General features: G+C 43.7%; 1 protein-coding gene across 1 annotated transcript in view; it reads left to right on the forward strand.

Moving 5' to 3' along the window:
- The first annotated feature begins 8,032 nt into the window (after positions 1 to 8,032).
- akap1b (A kinase (PRKA) anchor protein 1b) overlaps positions 8,033 to 18,303 on the forward strand; it is a 47,567-nt gene continuing 37,296 nt past the window's right edge. Inside the window, exon 1 of the mRNA XM_061782955.1 lies at positions 8,033 to 8,199. The gene's annotated coding sequence lies outside the window, so the exon portion shown is untranslated. The remainder of the gene's footprint in view (positions 8,200 to 18,303) is intronic.

Below are 18,303 nucleotides of genomic sequence, written 5' to 3' on the forward strand. Positions count from 1 at the left end.
AGACAGAATTGTGGCAAGGCACAGATCGGGCCCATCCATCCATCCATTTTCTACCGCTTATCCGAGGTTGGGTCGCGGGGGCAGTAGCTTTAGCAGGGACGCCCAGACTTCCCTCTCCCCAGCCACTTCATCCAGCTCTTCCGGGGGGATCCCGAGGCGTTCCCAGGCCAGCCGAAGGACGTAGGCTCTCCAGCGTGTCCTGGGTCGTCCCCGGGGTCTCCTCCCGGTGGGACGTTCCCGGAACACCTCACCGGGGAGGCGTCCGGGAGGCATCCGAATCAGATGCCCCAGCCACCTCACCTGGCTCCTCTTGATGTGAAGGAGCAGCGGCTCTACTCTGAGATCCTCCCAGATGACCGAGCTTCTCACCCTATCTCTAAGGGAGAGCCCGGACAACCTGCGGAGGAAACTCATTTCGGCCGCTTGTATCCTGGATCTTGTTCTTTCGGTCACGACCAACAGCTCGTGACCATAGGTGAGGGTAGGAATGTAGATCGACAGGTAAATCGAGAGCTTCACCTTTCGGCTTAGCTCCTTCTTTACCACAACGCATCGATACAAAAGCCGCATCACTGCAGACGCTACACCGATCCGCCTGTCGAGCTCCCTTTCCTTTTTTCCCTCACTCGTGAACAAGACCCCAAGATACTTGAACTCCTCCACTTGGGGGAAGATCTCATCCCCGACCTGGAGAGGGCACGCCACCCTTTTCCGACTGAGGACCATGGTCTCAGATTTGGAGGTGCTGATTCTCATCCCAGCCTTTTAACACTCGGCTGCGAACTGCTCCAGATCGGGCCAAGGTTACAAAAACAATTCTGCTCCACTTAAGGTTCGTAAGAGCACAGTGGCCCCCGTAATCCTTAAATGGAAGACGTTTGGGACGACCAGAACCCTTCCTAGAGGTGGCCGTCCGGGCAAACTGAGCAACCGGGGGAGAAGAGCCTTGGTGAGAGTGGTAAAGAAGAACCCAAAGATCACTGTGGCTGAGCTCCAGAGATGCAGTCGGGAGATGGGGAAAAGTTCTAGAAAGTCAACCATCACTGCAGCCCTCCACCAGTCAGGCCTTTATGGCACAGTGGCCCGACAGAAGCCTCTCCTGAATGCACATGAAAGCCCACATGGAGTTTGCTAAAGGACTCCAAGATGGTGAGACCAAGATAGAAGTTTTTGGCCTTAATTCTAAGCGGTATGTGTGGAGAAAACCAGGCACTGCTAACCACCGGTCCAATACAGTCCCAAAAGTGAAGCATGGTGGTGGCAGCATCATGCTGTGAGGGTGTTTTTCAGCTGCAGGGACAGGACGACTGTTTGCAATCGAAGGAAAGATGAATGTGGCCAAGTCCAGGTATATCCTGGACGAAAACCTTCTCCAGAGTGCTCAGGACCTCACACTGGGCCGAAAGTTCACCTTCCAACAAGACAATGACCCTAAGCACAGAGCTAAAATAACGAAGAAGTGGCTTCAGAATAACTCTGTGACTGTTGTTGAATGGCCCAGCCAGAGCCCTGACTTAAAACCAATTGAGCATCTCTGGAGAGACCTGAAAATGGCTGTCCACCAACGTTCACCATCCAACCTGACAGAACTGGAGAGGATCTGCAAGGTGGAATGACAGAGGCTCCCCAAATCCAGGTGTGAAAAACCTGTTGTATCATTCCCAAAAATTCTGCTAAATACTGAGCAAAGGGTCTGAATACTTATGGCTGTGTGATATTTCAGTTTTTCTTTTTGAATAAATCTGCAAAAATCTCTGTCAATATGGGGTGCTGTGTGTACATGAATGAGGAAAAAAATGACTTAAATTATTTTAGCAAATGGGTGCAATATAGCAACGAGTGAAACATTTAAGGGACTCTGAATACTTTCCGTACCCACTGTATATACAGTATGACATATACAGTATGGGTCAAATGTCTCAACGACTGAGAAGGATGCAGTTCTGACAGACCCAAACCCTATTTCTAATGTTATAGGCCGTAAACACTTTTCAGGTACCACAGAAAGAGTTTACTTCTATTGTAATTTGCACCGAGTGACTGTCCATATTTCAGTCACATATTGTGATTCCATTCCTGTACATTTGGAGCTAATGTGCGGGTAAGAAGGAAGGTAAAGTAGGCATGTGAATTGAAGTGTAAAACATATAGTTTTGTCCACCAGGGGTTGGTGTTTCACTTGTTGATTATATTTTAACTGTATGTTACACTGAAATTGTGTAGGGTAGAGTTTGGAATGAGGATTTCACCACCCATTTTAGAAAAATGTTCTCCTCTCGAGAGCCAGCATATTTTTCTTATTTCAAGAAACCTTACAAAGTGTAATTCTCTTACTGAACTGGCAGATAATTTCACTTGTTTCTAGTCTGAATCCAGTTAAAACAAGTCCTGTGTTATCTCGTTTTTCGCGGTTAATGGGGACCTGAACCCCCTGCGAAAGGTGAAAAACCGCGAAGTAGGATTTGACCCCTCCCAAGAATTTTCGTGGATGTGTATATACATATTTGAGACAAAGATTACAACAGTACACGTATTTACTTCAATCTATAATTATAAAACCTTATACAGTAATTAACATTGACTTTGTCCTGATAATATTAGTGTCCAAACTCACTGTCTTTTCCCTGCAATCAGCAATCCGCAAAGCCTCTGAGTCAACTCATCTCTTTGTTTGGCATGAAGGGAAAGCTTCTCTCGCGCGCATCAACATGAAACGACGCGTCTTTCCACAATATGGCTGCCGATATGGCTGTACTTTTTTAAATTAATTTTTTTATGAATATTTTGGAAAAAGCAGCAAAACGTGATGCGCGAAGTGGCGAGGCAACACTGTATTTATATTTCTATATTTAGAAAGGCAATTTTTTGGCAGCGCAATGGGCATGGTGCTGGCCCTTGGTTCCACTGCCTCCTGCCACCTGTCGATGAGGAGGGGGCTTGGGGCGTCAACCAGGGCCTACAGCACTGCCTGGTTAGGGTTAGGCAGGGTTAGCACTAACCCTAACCCTAACCCAAGAAGGGACAAGGGGGCGACAGTTTCGACCACAGAGGTATAACCATATCATATACTGTATATAACCACTAGAGGGAGCCTGTCTGAATGAGCCACATGTAGACCGAGCCACCATTTTAAACTTGAACTCCAGGACATCTCGTCATTTCTTCCATGCACTTGTATAGAAATGCACATTTTTGGGCTCCAATAAATGAATTCTAACTCATTGAATGCTCTACTGATTTTGACATGGATCGGTTTGTTACAAACATCAGACATGCAAGTTATGGTACAACGTGAGTAATTTTAAAATTTGTATTGTCTATATTTGCCCTGCGACTGACTGGCAACCAGTACAGGGTGTAGTCCGCCTTTCGCCCGAAGTCGGCTGGGATAGGCTTCACCGCTCCGTGAACGGGATAAGCGGTATTGCAAATGGATGGATGGATGGATGGATGGATGGAGGTATCAAAAGGTATGTAAGGCATGTTTTTTTTCAAGCTTCCGTAGTAATGTTCTATTTTTGTTCCTATTCACTTTTGCGTCCTACAAGTAAGTCTTTTTTGTTCAAGGAGCTTAAACCTGATTTTGATTTACTTGTATTCTGCAAGCAGCACCATGTATATTTGCATGAAAATTTACTAACAAGGGATGTTATTGCAGAAGAGGATCTATTAGTTACGACCACCATTCCTTTGCCCCTGTGTTGTTACATCTCATGAATATTTGTTGAAATGTCAGTTAACCCTCTCCTTGAGCCGTCACCATACCTCCGTGGTGGAGGAGTTTGTGTGTCCCAATGATCCGAGGAGTTAAAACTGTCTGCGACTTCACGCCCCTGGTAGGGTCACCCATGGCAAACAGGTCCTAGGTGAGGGACCAGACAAAGCACGGCTCCCAAAACCCCTATGAAGAATACATTAAATGGATCTAAGTTTCCCTTGCCCAGACGCGGATCACCGGGGCCCCCCTCTGCAGCCAGGCCTGGAGGTGGGGCTCGAAGGCGAGCGCCTGGTGGACGGGCCTGCACCCATGGAGCTAGATAGGTGGGCTTGCCTCCATGCACGGCTTGGGCTCTGGTACCAGTCCTCTTGAGAGGGGTTGGACTCTCTTCCACTCTGGAGTTTGGTGAGGCCATGGAGAACGACTTCCGGACAGATTCGAGGAAATTCTGGTCCAACATCCGGCGTCTCAGGAGGGGGAAACAGTGCACCATCAACACTGTATATAGTGGGGATGGGGCGCTGCTAACCTCGACTCGGTGGCAAGACCCCTGGGGGTGGATGAGATTCACCCGGAGTTCATAAAGGCTCTGGATGTTGTGGGGCTGTCCTGGTTGACACGCCTCTGCAACATCGCGTGGACATCGGGGACAGTGCCTCTGGATTAGCAGACTGGGGTGGTGGTCCCCCTTTTTAAGAAAGGGGCACCGGAGTGTGTGTTCCAACTACAGGGGGAACTCCTAAGCCTCCCTGGTAAGGTCTATTCAGGGGTGCTGAAGAGAAGGGTCCGTCGGGAAGTCGAATCTCAGATTCAGGAGGAGCAGTGTGGTTTTCGTCCTGGCCGTGGGAGAGTGGACCAGCTCTACACTCTTGGCAGGGTCCTCAAGGGTGCATGGGAGTTCGCCCAACCATTCTACATGTGTTTTGTGGACGTTCGACCGTGTCCCTCATGGAGTCCTGTGGGGGGTGCTTCGGGAGTATGGGGTACTGATATGGGCTGTTCGGTCCCTGTACGACCGGTGTCAGAGTTTGGTACGCATTGCCGGCAGTAAGTCGGACTTGTTACCAGTGAGGGTTGGACTCCGCCTAGGCTGCCCTTTGTCATCGATTCTGTTCATAACTTTTATGGACAGAATTTCTAGGCGCAGCCGAGTCGTTGAGGGGGTCCGGTTTGGTGGCCTCAGTATTGCATCTTTGCTTTTTGCAGAAGATGTGGTTCTGTTGGCTTCATCAGGCCGTGATCTCCAACTCTCACTGGAGCGGTTCGCAGCCGAGTGTGAAGTGCCTGGGATGAGAATCGGCACCTCGAAATCTGAGACCATGGTGGAGTGCCCTCTCCAGGTTGGGGGTGAGATATCTTGGGGTGTTGTTCACGAGTGAGGGAAGAATGGAACGCGAGATAGACAGGCAGATCGGTGCAGCGTCTGCAGTGATGCGGACTTTGTATCGATCCGTTGGGGTAAAGAAGGAGCTAAGCTGAAAGCCGAAGCTCTCGATTTACCGGTCGATCTACGTTGCTACCCTCCCCTATGGTCACGAGTTGTGGGTCGTGACCGAAAGAACAAGATCCCGGATACAAGCGGCCGAAATAAGTTTCCTCCGCAGGGTGTCTGGGCTCTCCCTTAGAGATAGGGTGAGAAGCTCGGTCATCCGGGAGGATCTCATAGTAGAGCCGCTGCTCCTCCGTATTGAGAGGAGCCAGATGAGGCGGCTCGGGCATCTGTTTAGGATGCCTCCTGGACGCCTCCCTAGTGAGGTGTTCCGGGCACATGCCACCGGGAGGAGACCCCAGGGATGACTCAGGATACGCTGGAGTGACTAAGTCTCTCGGCTTGCCTGGGAACGCCTCGGGATCCCCTCGGAAGAGCTGGAGGAAGTGGCTGGGGAGAGGGAAGTCTGGGCTTTCCTGCTAAAGCTAGTGCCCTTGTGACCCGACCTCAGATAAGCGGAAGACAATGGATGGAGGGATGTCAGTTAACAGTTTTGAGTAAACTAACTAACACAAATTACTTGGCCGTGTATTGAGCTGTTACGTATTCCCATTATCATATTAGTAAAATAGAATATATTTTTTGGGCCCTGTCAATCATGGGCTTTGTGATTAATATTGACATCTTTTTAAAGATAATTCCTGACCTGCTCCAAGTGCAGCATTATATCTGCAAATATGGATTGATTAAGCTGCTCTTTAACTCAATCAGGTCATCTGGTATGAAATATATATATATTAATTTCATTTGTGATTTTTTCCTTTTTGGGGTGTTGTTTTTGTTTTGTTTTTTATCTCAAAGGTGGATGGAACAACAAACCCACAGCAGGACAATTTCAGGCCATTTTCTGCCACACAATGGTTCGATATGGTGTTCAACCAAGCGAGTCAGGCAATGTATTTGCGCAGGGCAAGACTGCGTTCCTGTCTGCACTTGAGACGTCCCCTGCAGCAGCTAAAGAACCTGACGACCTTCCATCCCCGTTTGCTGTCATACCTGTGATCGTGAGCAGCCAATGTTACCTGCCCAACTGTTTTTGTGGGCTTGTTGAAAATGCCTTGGTATATATTTCTGGATTTGCTGGGTCGCGGGAGCGCTGGAGCCTATCCCAGCTATCATCGGGCAGGAGGCGGGGTACACCCTGAACTGGTTGCCAGCCAATCGCAGGGCACATATAAACAAAAAAAAAACACATTCACAGCTACGGGCAATTTAAAGTCTTCAAATAACCTACCATGCATGTTTTTGGGGGGATGTGTGAGGAAACCGGAGAAGCTGGAGAAAACCCACGCATGCACAGGGAAAACATGCAAACTCCACACAGGCGGGGCCATTATTTTAACCCGGGTTCTCAGAACTGTGAGGCAGATGTGCTAACCAGTCGGTCACTGTGCCGCTTCCTGTAAAGGTATCAGGTAAAATGTATTTTGCAAAGAGCAAACAAAAAATAACCAACCATTATGACGAATAATAATAATGGCAAATGCATTCACACATTATTTGAATAAAGTGCAGCTAACATCTCTTCAGGTTGGATTAACAGTAGGTTTACCTGCTACTTTTGATGTTTTCAACACACAAACACACAAAAAATCGTATTGTAATTGAACACAACACACAGAATGCTCAAATGTTCTCATTATATTTATTACGACCTGCTCACTAGTCACAATGTGTGACGTAGCGGTCACGTAGCTCTGAGAAGCTCGTGATGTCCAAGTTACCATCTGTCATGAGTGAAACACTCTCAAGCAGTGGCGCTAAAAGTGTTCCACCAGTCGTATGCGGGCTCACTCTCGTGGCATGTCAGAATCACTGAATTAAACGTTAAAACTGTGCATCATGTTACAGCAGTATTTAACTTTTAAGCACGATACACTTGCATTTATTTTTTTATAACTTCTTTCGGTACAATGTTTATTTAACTTTTGTGCAATACATTTTAATTGAACCATTATTTAAAACCTTTCCTATACTTAAGTGGAGTTAATATCCAAACTGTGCATAATTTTACAGTGGTTTAGAATAATATATACTGTAGATATTAAATACTTTTGAGCAATCAAGCCTCTCTTGTTTTTGACGTACACCCACATGCTCATCCTTATAAAGTCTGCCGTTTGTAAATCCAACGTGTTATTTCCTAGTATCGATACAATTGATTCATTACCTTTCAAGACGATTTAAATCAATCCAATTGGATCGTAGGAATATTTATACAGTGGAACCATGATTGAACGGACTAATAGGTACGGGGGTCGGCCGATAAAGCCGATTGTCCGTTACATTGAAGCACTTGTTTTTTTTTAGTACAGTACAAAATTAGTGTTTTTTTTAAGGTTTTTTTTCGTGGCCTAAACACCAAATGCAGCACAAAGTTGAAGTTTGCATGTTTTGGGGATGTGGGAGGAAACCGGATTAACCGGAGTACACCCACGCAGGCAACGGGGAGGACATGCAAACGCCACACAAACCAGGCCAGATTTGAACCTGGGTCCTCAGAACTGTGAGGCAGATGTACTAACCAGTCGTCCAACTACCAAAACATGAACTTTTAATAATACAAAAATAATAATAATAATAATAATAAAAATGATTATGCACAATCTAGATTGGATTACTATCGATAAGAAAAGAACGACTTAAAAGTCTGAAGCTGATACAAGCTAATCAATCAATATCTTGGAAATGTCCGGTGTCCCGCTTTGTAAAAGTGCAAGTTCGAGTCCGCTGTACGGCTGTTAACAATGTTTCCATTGCCGCAACCTCAGCTACCGCGAGACTACAACGCACCACAAGTGACTCGTCAGACGTGCGCATCGCGAGATTTGGGCAGCTGTTCAGTTTGTGTGTGTTTTTTTTTTTTCGATTGGTACTGCTTGGACAACACGTGGGGGCTGAGATTGACTTTGTACTTGGACCCTTTTTCAAAAACGACCTTTACTGCCGTCTTGTCATCATCGTGGCGACAATTCAAGGACCTTAAAATTCTGTAAGTCAACTCGATAACTCGCATTTGGACATTTGTGCCACTAAGCAGGTTAGCTTGTAGTTAAACTGCATGCTCACTCCGCACGGCTGGGTCACATCTCCTAACTGCTACGGAACCCACGAGTTTTCCCCCTTTATGTAATTATAAACTTCGTGTTGCCGTTATGCATTCCGACATTTCCTTCGAAGCCGCTGACTCTAGTTAGTCCGTGTCATTGAGCGACTAGCTCCATCCTCCAACCCATTTCACAACTCGCGTAGTCAAGTTAGCCACTGTCCCGCTTGTGCGAAACATAACTTGGCCAAATTCACCCTCTGTCTGTTCAATTCGCACAACAATAACAGGCGTTTATATAATAATATAAGTAGTAGCAAGGATCAATACAAAGCGCTTTCATTTTCGGCAGGCCAGTTAGCAAGCTAACGTCAAGGTCTGAGGCCCATTCGGTATAGACGCGCTCTGATTCAATGTCCTTACATTTACATAGGTCAGCATTTTCTAGTGTTTCGTGAATAATGTCCTTTTAACGGGCGAGGAAGACAAACTCTCTCAAAAATAAAGCACTTTTTTTTTTTTTTTTTTTTTTTTTTTTTAAATCTATGTACTCGGCGCACTGACATTGAGGCTACGTTAGCGTGAATTCGACTTCTTCGGTTGTTTGTTCTCTTTCCTAAATTCAAGCGATTGCTTGTGAACGTCATGTGTGTCAAGTACGGCGGCCTCGCAACGAGCTGCACACCAGCGGTGTCGGTTAGCATTCGGTCAACACTCTGTAACGTAATTGACTCAATTCCACGTAACTTAATCCACTACAGCGCCAACAAAAAATGTTAATATAAAGTTGTGGACATTACGCGTGCGCCCAATATTTTGATGTCGGGTTTTTACTTCGTAATCTGTGGAGTCGCCGTACGGCTTCGTTAAAATAATAATAATATTTTTTTTTTAAATCGGTTGTTTTACAAGTTAGCTTTGTCGGAGCATATATTGACATATCAGGAGTAGAAATTGTCGGGGGTTTAATTCATGCATGCCCTTTCCTGAATCCTTTCAAGGGGAAAGGCGTCCGAGTTGTTGCTTCCGTTTCACGCTGTGGTCGTCGATGCTAACGCGTCCGATAGCTAACTCCCTTTTTTAAAAGACGTATTAAATGCAGTTAAAACGGGTCATTCGTTCAAGCAACACAACATTGAGCAACCAGAACTAGACTATTTGTCAAATAAAACGTCTCATTGGTTTTGCATAGAGTTGAACGCTATGGCAGTAGCTACAGTGACGTTAGAGGATGGTGAAACTTTCTTTTGTGTATTAAGCACAAACGGTGTTGTTCTAGTATCATACGGGATTCGCACTGGTTGGCATTTGGCTATAATTGGCAGAACTTAAATACTATAACACATTTGACAATAATGCCTCTGGACTAGTCTGAAGCAACAGTTAAGTTTTTTTTTTTAATTAATTTTTTTTTTTTTTTAATATACCTGTGGTGGTACTTGTTGGATTGTCAGGTTAAGTCCTAAGTGGCAATAGGTCAGCACAAGACTTAATCAAGAAGCTTGACAGCGATTTGACATGTAAAGGGGAATCGCTTGGAGCTTGTACAACAGCCAGCCAACTTTGCCTATAACCTTGTCCAAGGTTAATGTAGTGTGGGCCACCATTTCCAAAGCACATAGACTATATACTTCCATGTCATAAGTTTTCCATGTATCCCGCTGCTGGTGCCTGATTTTATTTTTGAATATGTTGACGAGTTATGCATATGACGACACCTGACAGTGAGGCCTAATTACAGGACTGACTAACATTGTGGATGGACTTCTCTGTTGAATATAAATGTTTGAAGAAGTGGACCTTTTCTTTTTTTTTTTATTCACCTAAAATATGTTTGTACAAAGAATGTATAATTGATTTCATAGTTTCATCTGTAGGCGACTTAAAAATAGATCTAAAAATCACAAACACTTGAGATTAACATTTGATCCACATTTCAAATGGACATCTCAACATTGTTTACAGACTACCTGTATTCATTTTCATAAGTGTCTTTTCCAGCAACCAGCCCACTTTGAGTTCCTGGTAGAAAATGATTCCTGTGGCCCATGTGGTTTGCGTTTCCATCGCACTTATTAGTTCAGGGTAGTGATGGCGAGATGAAGCTTCATGAAGCATCGTAACACTTCAGCCATTGGTTCGAGTAATGGTTCATTTCTTGATGCTTCATTGCACACGAAACCACCTGCTGGCCAGGTGTATAATCACAGGCAGCTGTGTCTTTACCACTTACAGTATGTGCTGCGTTGGATTTTTGTGTCTTTTTTGGTCTAATGAATGACTATGTATTACAAAACAATGTTTGACCAAGTAATTTTCCAACATAAAGTGCAAAATATTTTTGAACATATTCTGTGCTTAAAATGTTCATCACTGGTATGGCAGGTTGTATAATGTTTTTCTGTCACTTTGGGAAAATGGCATGGGCTTAAGAGGGCAGAGGATTTTGAAAGTGCTTATCTAGAAATAACAGTTTTATCATTTTTGTTTTTAGTGATTCTTTCAAGAGCAAAATTATGGAAACTGGGGTATAGGAATTTTTCCTCTCTGTGAGGTTTTATTGTACCTTACATTCTTGGAAGACAAAAATACCTTCCCTTTGAATAAATAAAAAAAGAAATGGTGGCGAATGCAGGTTTTAATAAACAAATGTAATTGATAAGCCTCAATAACGGTTACTAATGCGGCGTGGTGCTGCTTGTGGTTTGAACTCAGGCGACCACCATACCCCAGGTTGAGAGTCGAGTGCACCAACGGCTGTGCTATTAGACCAGGGTGCCGGGTTATCGGGCAGCAGCCCCTTTCCAAGGATTCCGAGGAGTGACGTAAGCTGTAATCGCTCGCTATCTTTACTGCCCAAGCGATGTCCAAACTCTATGCTGTAAACACTCTCTAAACTCTAGTAGCCTATACAAACTACACAATCTTTATCCAAACTCCGAGTTGACTGGAACTCTATAAAAAAAACAACACATTTTAAATGGAGCCAGCATAAGGGGTTAATGTTGCTGTCAAATCTCGTGGCAAACTCTGAAGCGCTTCCCGAATCGGTCACGTGGTGGAGCCAGGCAGCTGGCTCAAGCAAGCCTCGATACGCGCTTTGCGGACACGCCCCCTTCATTACTCGACACACGCCTCGAAGACACGGCACAAACCGTAACATCACTAGTACAGGGTAATTTAAGCAAATGAGGCTGATGTTGCTCATTACTCACACCTACTGGATCTAAAAAATGCTGGTATTTCAAGCTTTCAATGTCTTATCTAAATTTCAAATCTTTTCGATACCTTTAAACCCTAACCCTTTATCCAGGTGAGGCAATTGGAACTGATTCTCATTTGCAATGCCAAACTCGGTGCAGACAGTCTTTGATGTAGAGAGTTTTATTATATACATTTCAATAAATTAGAATATATTTATTCAATTTTATTGAGATGACATACCTAAATAGATTTTGCAACACAACGTTGCAGATGACTATAGATGTGATTTATCAGCTGGAAAATGCAATAGGGACATGAGCCGGAAGCCTTACACAGTTCCACTAGAAATTTGCGAATGATATATCACATCTATAGTCATGTGCAGGCTTCTACATTTATTTATTTATTTATTTTTTGTTCAAAAAGACATGTTTTTCAAATGTCTTGGCAATCAGGCAATTACATTTTTCTTCATGTTCATGCAACCTCTCCAGCTTTAGAGAACACCCGCTCGGATGCCTTTTATGGACCTTTTATTCACCATGTGCTATGGTGTAATGTAATATTTAACTTGTCACGACATCACATTGTACAGTTTGTATTTGGTTCTATTTTGCTTTGTTTTACTCTGCTGTCTGCAGCCAGGTTGGCATTGCAAATACCTTACCTGTATAAGGATCAATAAATAAATGACTAAATGGACAGCTCTTAGTTTTTAAATAGAGCAGTGTGTAACGTATTTGGTAAATGTAAATGTGTTTGCATAAAGAAAAAAAATAAGACTGTAGATTGCAAAAAAAAAAATTCTTTTTTTTTTTTTTCTTTTTTTTTTCTTCTGCGAATGACTGAATTGGACCATCAGAGCGTCCGCGCCGGCCAGCCTCACGGTGGTCGTCTCCTCTGCTCCGGCCAAGGAATTACTGTGACACCGTTCCCCATCGATTTAAAATTTTGAATCACAGCAAAGCCAGTGGCCGATAGTTAGCCACTCATGAAAGCTAGTTGCCTAACCCCTCACACATTGTGCGGAAGATCAGTTGGTTTCAGCCGTTTTGCTCGGTATGTAGGGCCTTAATGTTTTCGATGAAAAAATGTTGGGAACAAAGAGAAAAATATTATACAGGGATTGAAGTTTACAGATTGCCTGTGGCATCTCAAAAACGGCATCTCACGGGCAAGCTAGCATAACATAAATTCCCAATCGACCAAGCGTATGAAATAAATTGTCGTATGGAGGGATGTCACAATATTCACGATATCACGGAATTAAAAGTATACATGCAGGAAGCAGAGCTGGAGGTGGTGGAAATGAAGATGTTGAGGTTCGCTCTCGGAGTGACCAGGTTGGATAAAATTAGAAATGAGCTCAGAGGGACAGTCAAGGTTCGATGTTTTGGAGACAAAGTTAGAGAGAGCAGACTTCGATGGTTTGGACACGTCCCGAGGGAGAGAGTGAATATATTGGTTGAAGGATGATGAGGATGGAGCTGCCAGGCAAGAGAGGTAGAGGAAGACCAAAGAGAAGGTTGATGGATGTCGTAAGGGAAGACATGAGGGCAGTTGGTGTTAGAGAGAAGGGTGCAGGAGATCAGCTTACCGTATTTTCACGACCATAATGCGCACCGCGTTAAAAGGCGCAGTCGCAGTTACAGGGTCTATTTCTGCAGTTAACACATACATAAGGCGCACCGTATTATTGGGCGCAGGCATGGTAAAACATATGCTATCTTAAAACATATGGTAGCATCCATGCACGCTAAAACAATGTTTTTAAAAAGGCAGCGGGAGCTAAACTTTGTACTTTGTAAACGGTTGTACTTTATTGAACTATTTAACAATGTACTCTTTTTTTTTTTGATCAATCCTCATCCACAAATCCATCAAAGTCCTCATGTTCTGCATCCGAAATGAACAGCTGGGCAAGATCTCCATCAAACACGGCAGGTTCCCTCTCGTCATTGTCTGAGTCGGTCTCGTTGCCGCGCGGTTCCTCAGAAATGATTCCGCCTTTTACGAAACCTCGAACAACAGTGCAAGCGGACACGTTAGCCCAAGCATCCACAATGCATTCACAAATTGTGGCGTAACTCGCCCGGCGCTGCCTCCTAGTCTTAGTAAAGCTGTGTTCACCATCTGTCATCCATCGTTCCTACGTCGCTCACTTTGAACGCCCTGTTTACACCGATCTCCAGCGGTTGGAGTTCCTTCGTCAAGCCTCCCGGAATGATGGCAAGCTCCAAGTTATTGCCCTCACTGGAATGGTGACTGTAGAGACGCTTCTCCCGGCTGTTCTTTGCTCATTAATTCATTGCGACCAACTCGGGCTACTTCGCCCTGTTTCCGCGGAAACTCAGCTTCGTCTTCTTGACTTGGCGAAGCTCGTTTTCCTGCTTCCTCTACTTGCGAACCACGGATTCGTTGATCTTGAATTCTCTCGCGACTGCTCGATTCCCATGTTCCTCCGCGTAACTGATAGGTTACAGTTTAAACTGCGCTTCGTAAGAGTGTCTCTTCGTAGGTGCCATTTTCGGGGGTCCTTAGCCAAACCGATGTTGTTTTGCACAATACACATACCGGCGCTATCTGAAACATAATAAAATCTTTATGATATAAAATCTTAGTAAAATTGGGCAAATTCAGGTCCAAGAAATTGTCTTGTACTATATTTCTTCTGCTTGTTAATTTCTGCCCGGTTTTTGTGTTGTAAAAGAATTTTGACCAAGATAAATAATTTGAAAACTTTTTCCACCATTGTCGTGTAGAATTTGTACAACTCAACTAATGTTTGCATCTTTTTGAAAGGGGAGGTGAAAATAAACAACTGAAATAAACTTGAATGTGATTGACTTGGACCAGACGTTTTACTTGCTGCCTTCTTGGCCAAGTCGCCATTTCAAAAGAGATGTTCTGTTTTAACTGGTCTTTTACCTGGTTAAATAAAGTGTAAATAAAATTTAAAAAAAATCTGGCTGCACAAGGATGCACTCTTATAACTGGCATGTGGCTGTGTTCAAAACAGGTGTGTGTGTGTGTGTGCGAGAGAGCGTGCGAGAGCAGAACCTTCCCGAGAAGATGCATGTTCACGAGAGAACAGAAGGCACCCCAGAAGATGCATTTTTTACATTTACTTGTGACCATAAAATGTTGCCATATGCACAGCCAAAACAACAGAAAAAAACATTTGTAACTTACTGCTAGTTTTTTTTTCTCAAGTTAGAGGTGGGCTGAAATATCCATGTTTGGGCAGTGTCGAAACTACGCTGCATTTAAAGCTGTTTTTTGTAGTCTGTAATGTAAACACGAGTCGCACGGAGCTGTCACGACTCACTTTGATTGGCCCGCGAAACCCGATATAAGACTGTGCGGACATGTGACTTTCTTGTGCCGTTTGATTGGTGAACTTGAGTCAAACATCACTTTCGTAAACACGGTGGATTGGAGCAATGGCGACTGATGCTGAAGTTGAAAACGAAAGTCTAAAAATAGATTGCGCACGCAATTGTTGATAAATGAAAGTATCGCGCAGCATGTAGATTGTTACAGAATAAAAGTACCGATTTTTCTGAACATAAATACTTGAGTAAAAGTAAAGAATATGCCTAATTAAAACTACTCTGCCACATCTGATGTTTTAAACAGCGTCGCTGTGATGGAGCAAGCTATTTAGCTTCTAAGCTCACTAGCCCGTTAGCTCGTGGGCTAGCGAATATAATAAACAGTTAACTTTCCTTTAACTCATTTAATGCCAGCCATTTTTTCAGAAATTGTGAGAGCTGGGTGCCAACCAATTTTGACAATTTTGACTGATTTTGAAGGCTTACAGAAAATTGTGTTCTATAGCTATACAAACATGGAACCCACCAAAACAAAGATTTAACCCTCTTCTGTCATCAGAAAAAAGTAAATTTCTACCTTCTACCGTTCCTTTGTAAGCAGCAGTTGAACATAGGTAAGTTTCTTGAAAATACCTGTTTCCAAGAAAAAGAACTGAGAAAAAGAGCTTTTTGTGATATGATGCATTTCAAGCAGAACTTTCACTTTGATGCTAATTTTTTTACTTTTATGATAGCACATAATAATAATATAATAATCAAATATCTAAAGAATGTTTTCCTACTATATAACATTACAAAACACAAAGTTTTTTTTTTAATTGCAAAGTAAGTTTATTTACAAGTCTAACACATGCATTTTCAAATTGATGATGCATGCACTTTCAAGTACGTACAGCTGTGTGTGTGTGTGTGTGTCCGTGCGTATGTGTGTAAGCATGCGTCTGTGCATGTTTGGGTGCGTGCATGTGGGACTTTTGGGGGTTCCTAGTCAGCAGATGACCAGCCATGAACAGCCTCACCGCTGCTTGGTGCACCTCCTGTAAATGATAAAAAATAAACAATTAGTATAAAAATGAAACATTGCTGCTATGTGAAGTGGACAAAGACTTTTTTCACCTTTCTTGCCAACAGGTGTGGGAGTGCATCTGCTGCTGGTTGCACCAACTGCAATTAATAGAAATATGTACATTTACCACAAAATATTTATTTTGTTGCTACAGTACGATGAGGAAACGTAAAATAATTTCTACATTACACGGCACATTGTCAGAAAATTATAATTTGGTGCACTACTGTCTATAAATAAAATAACGACGTTAAAAAAAATACATATCAAGTTCATCTAGCTGTCGATGCTCCACGGTTTTGTCTACAGGATGTATGACTAGTAAACGTGTAGTATTGTAGGACAAACTATCGTGCTTTTTAGTGCACGTTGCATGATAAAAATGGTAAAACGGAGTAATTGCTCTGTTTATCGACGTTAGCTTTGAAGTTTGCAGGTTCTTATCTCATCTGTGACTTTCTGTGGGTTATGGAGGGAGCCCTGCTACTCTCAGATGATAGCCCGGATCGGGCTCATTGTAGTCTGAGTCCGGACGTCCAATGGCAGTCCACGTTTCGGGAATTGGATCGGGATATGGTCGCGATCTCACCGCGGGCCTTCGAATGCTCGACGCGTACAGCGTTACACGGGGTTCATTGTCAAAGCGTCATCTTTCTTTTTGGGGAAAGGAATGATGATAGTACATAATCCTTTTTGACGTTGGCAAAACTCTGTTTTAGAGTAAACCGTCTGTATGTATTCATTGGTTTTCGCTCTAACTGGCTCACCATGTCTCACTCTCTCTCAACCACGACCCTGCAACGCTCCACCGTCAGATGTAGTCATAGTAATATAGTCAGAGGGATATAGTCTTCCTCTGACGTGCTGACAAAATTCTGATCAAAGCTACTGCTGCCCTCTGGTATTGATTTAACATACTAAAATCCTTCCCAACCCTTAGATACTGGTTGTGGAGCTTTGCCAAACCCTCGATTACAATATTAAAAAAACACTGAAAATGTATTAATACATCCGTGGCACTAAACTGATGGGTTCATGCAAACGTATTAATACGTCTGTGGCATTAAATGAGTTAAGTGTGTCTGTTGTGTGCTATGCGTGCGGCACATGGGGCAGGGCTGTGGAGTGTGTTAATTGGGGACTACACACAAAGACCACTCGCAGCAAGGTGTTGACGTTTCAAACATCGCCGCGGTGGAGCGAGCTATTTAGGTGCTAGCACGTTAGCCCGTGGCCGAACTTGTTACCGTGTGGGCTAGCAAACATAATAAACAATTATGTTTCCCTTGAGTGTGTCATTTGCGCTGCACATGGGGCAGTGATGTGGGGTATTGCAAAGAGACAACGCCGTTGCGGCGACGTTCGACGAGCCCACTCGTGGCTAATGGCACAGCTGTCCCACTCTCCGGCTCACCATAACAGTCTGCGTGGTATAACTGTGATTCGCAGTTCTGCTTTTCAATAGTTTTTTTAGGTCCAAAATGCGAATATTAACCCGCAAACTGCAACGCGAGCCTGCTTAATTCGAGCCTTGTACTTGTGTATCAACACAAGTCTATTTTCTTTATCTGTCTATTATCTACGTACTCATTTTATTTACATGGTGCCCCCAGTGTTCGGACTAAGACACCTGTCAGTTAAACCAAGCCACTGGATGTCAATTACGTGTGAATTTTTGCTATTTGCGGCAGGGTTTGGTCCATGCAAACTAAAAACTGCAGACATTCCAACAGCTTCTTCCCTCTTGCCATCAACTTCTTAAACAGCTAACATTGCAACATGCTGCCAATTTTATGTCTTGAGTTTGTTGTCACATTTCTGTCAGGCCAATTATACATTACTCGTGCACTTACTGTAGTAGTCTCTCCACGCTGCACTATTTGCATATCTGTTGTATACCAACAGATGCTACTCATGCCAGAGTAGCATCTGCACCACTTGCACACTGACTGAGGAGTATCTGCAACATTTGCACAATTGACATTTTCCCAGATTATTGCACTACTCGTCACTTTAAACTGCGTACATTCCTTGAAGTCTCGGCGCCCTTCGCACAATGGTCATTGCACCGGACTATTGCTATATTAGTCATTCAAACTGCTCTAATTGCTAGAGGACTGCACAAGTGTAAAAAAATAAAAATAATAATAATTGTGCCGCCATTCCCAGATTACGAGCAACCTTTTATTGCTCAGCGACTGTTTTTCTCAATGTCTTTGTCTCAAAAGTATTCTCTGTCAATTGACTGTCGTACTAGAGCAGCTCCAACAATTTCCTTTTTTGTTTTTTTTGGACATACTTTGCAAAATAGATGATTTTGACGCCCCCCCCCCCCCCCCCCCGAAATAGTGGGCGAATACTGTCGTGAGAAATGCGCCGTCTGCTAGAGGGAGACATTGGCGAGCGCTGTAGCTGGTGCCTACAACGGCAGTGTATTGGTTCTAC

Source organism: Phyllopteryx taeniolatus, chromosome 8 (genome assembly GCF_024500385.1).
Source record: "Phyllopteryx taeniolatus isolate TA_2022b chromosome 8, UOR_Ptae_1.2, whole genome shotgun sequence".
Classification (NCBI taxonomy): Eukaryota; Metazoa; Chordata; class Actinopteri; order Syngnathiformes; family Syngnathidae; genus Phyllopteryx; species Phyllopteryx taeniolatus.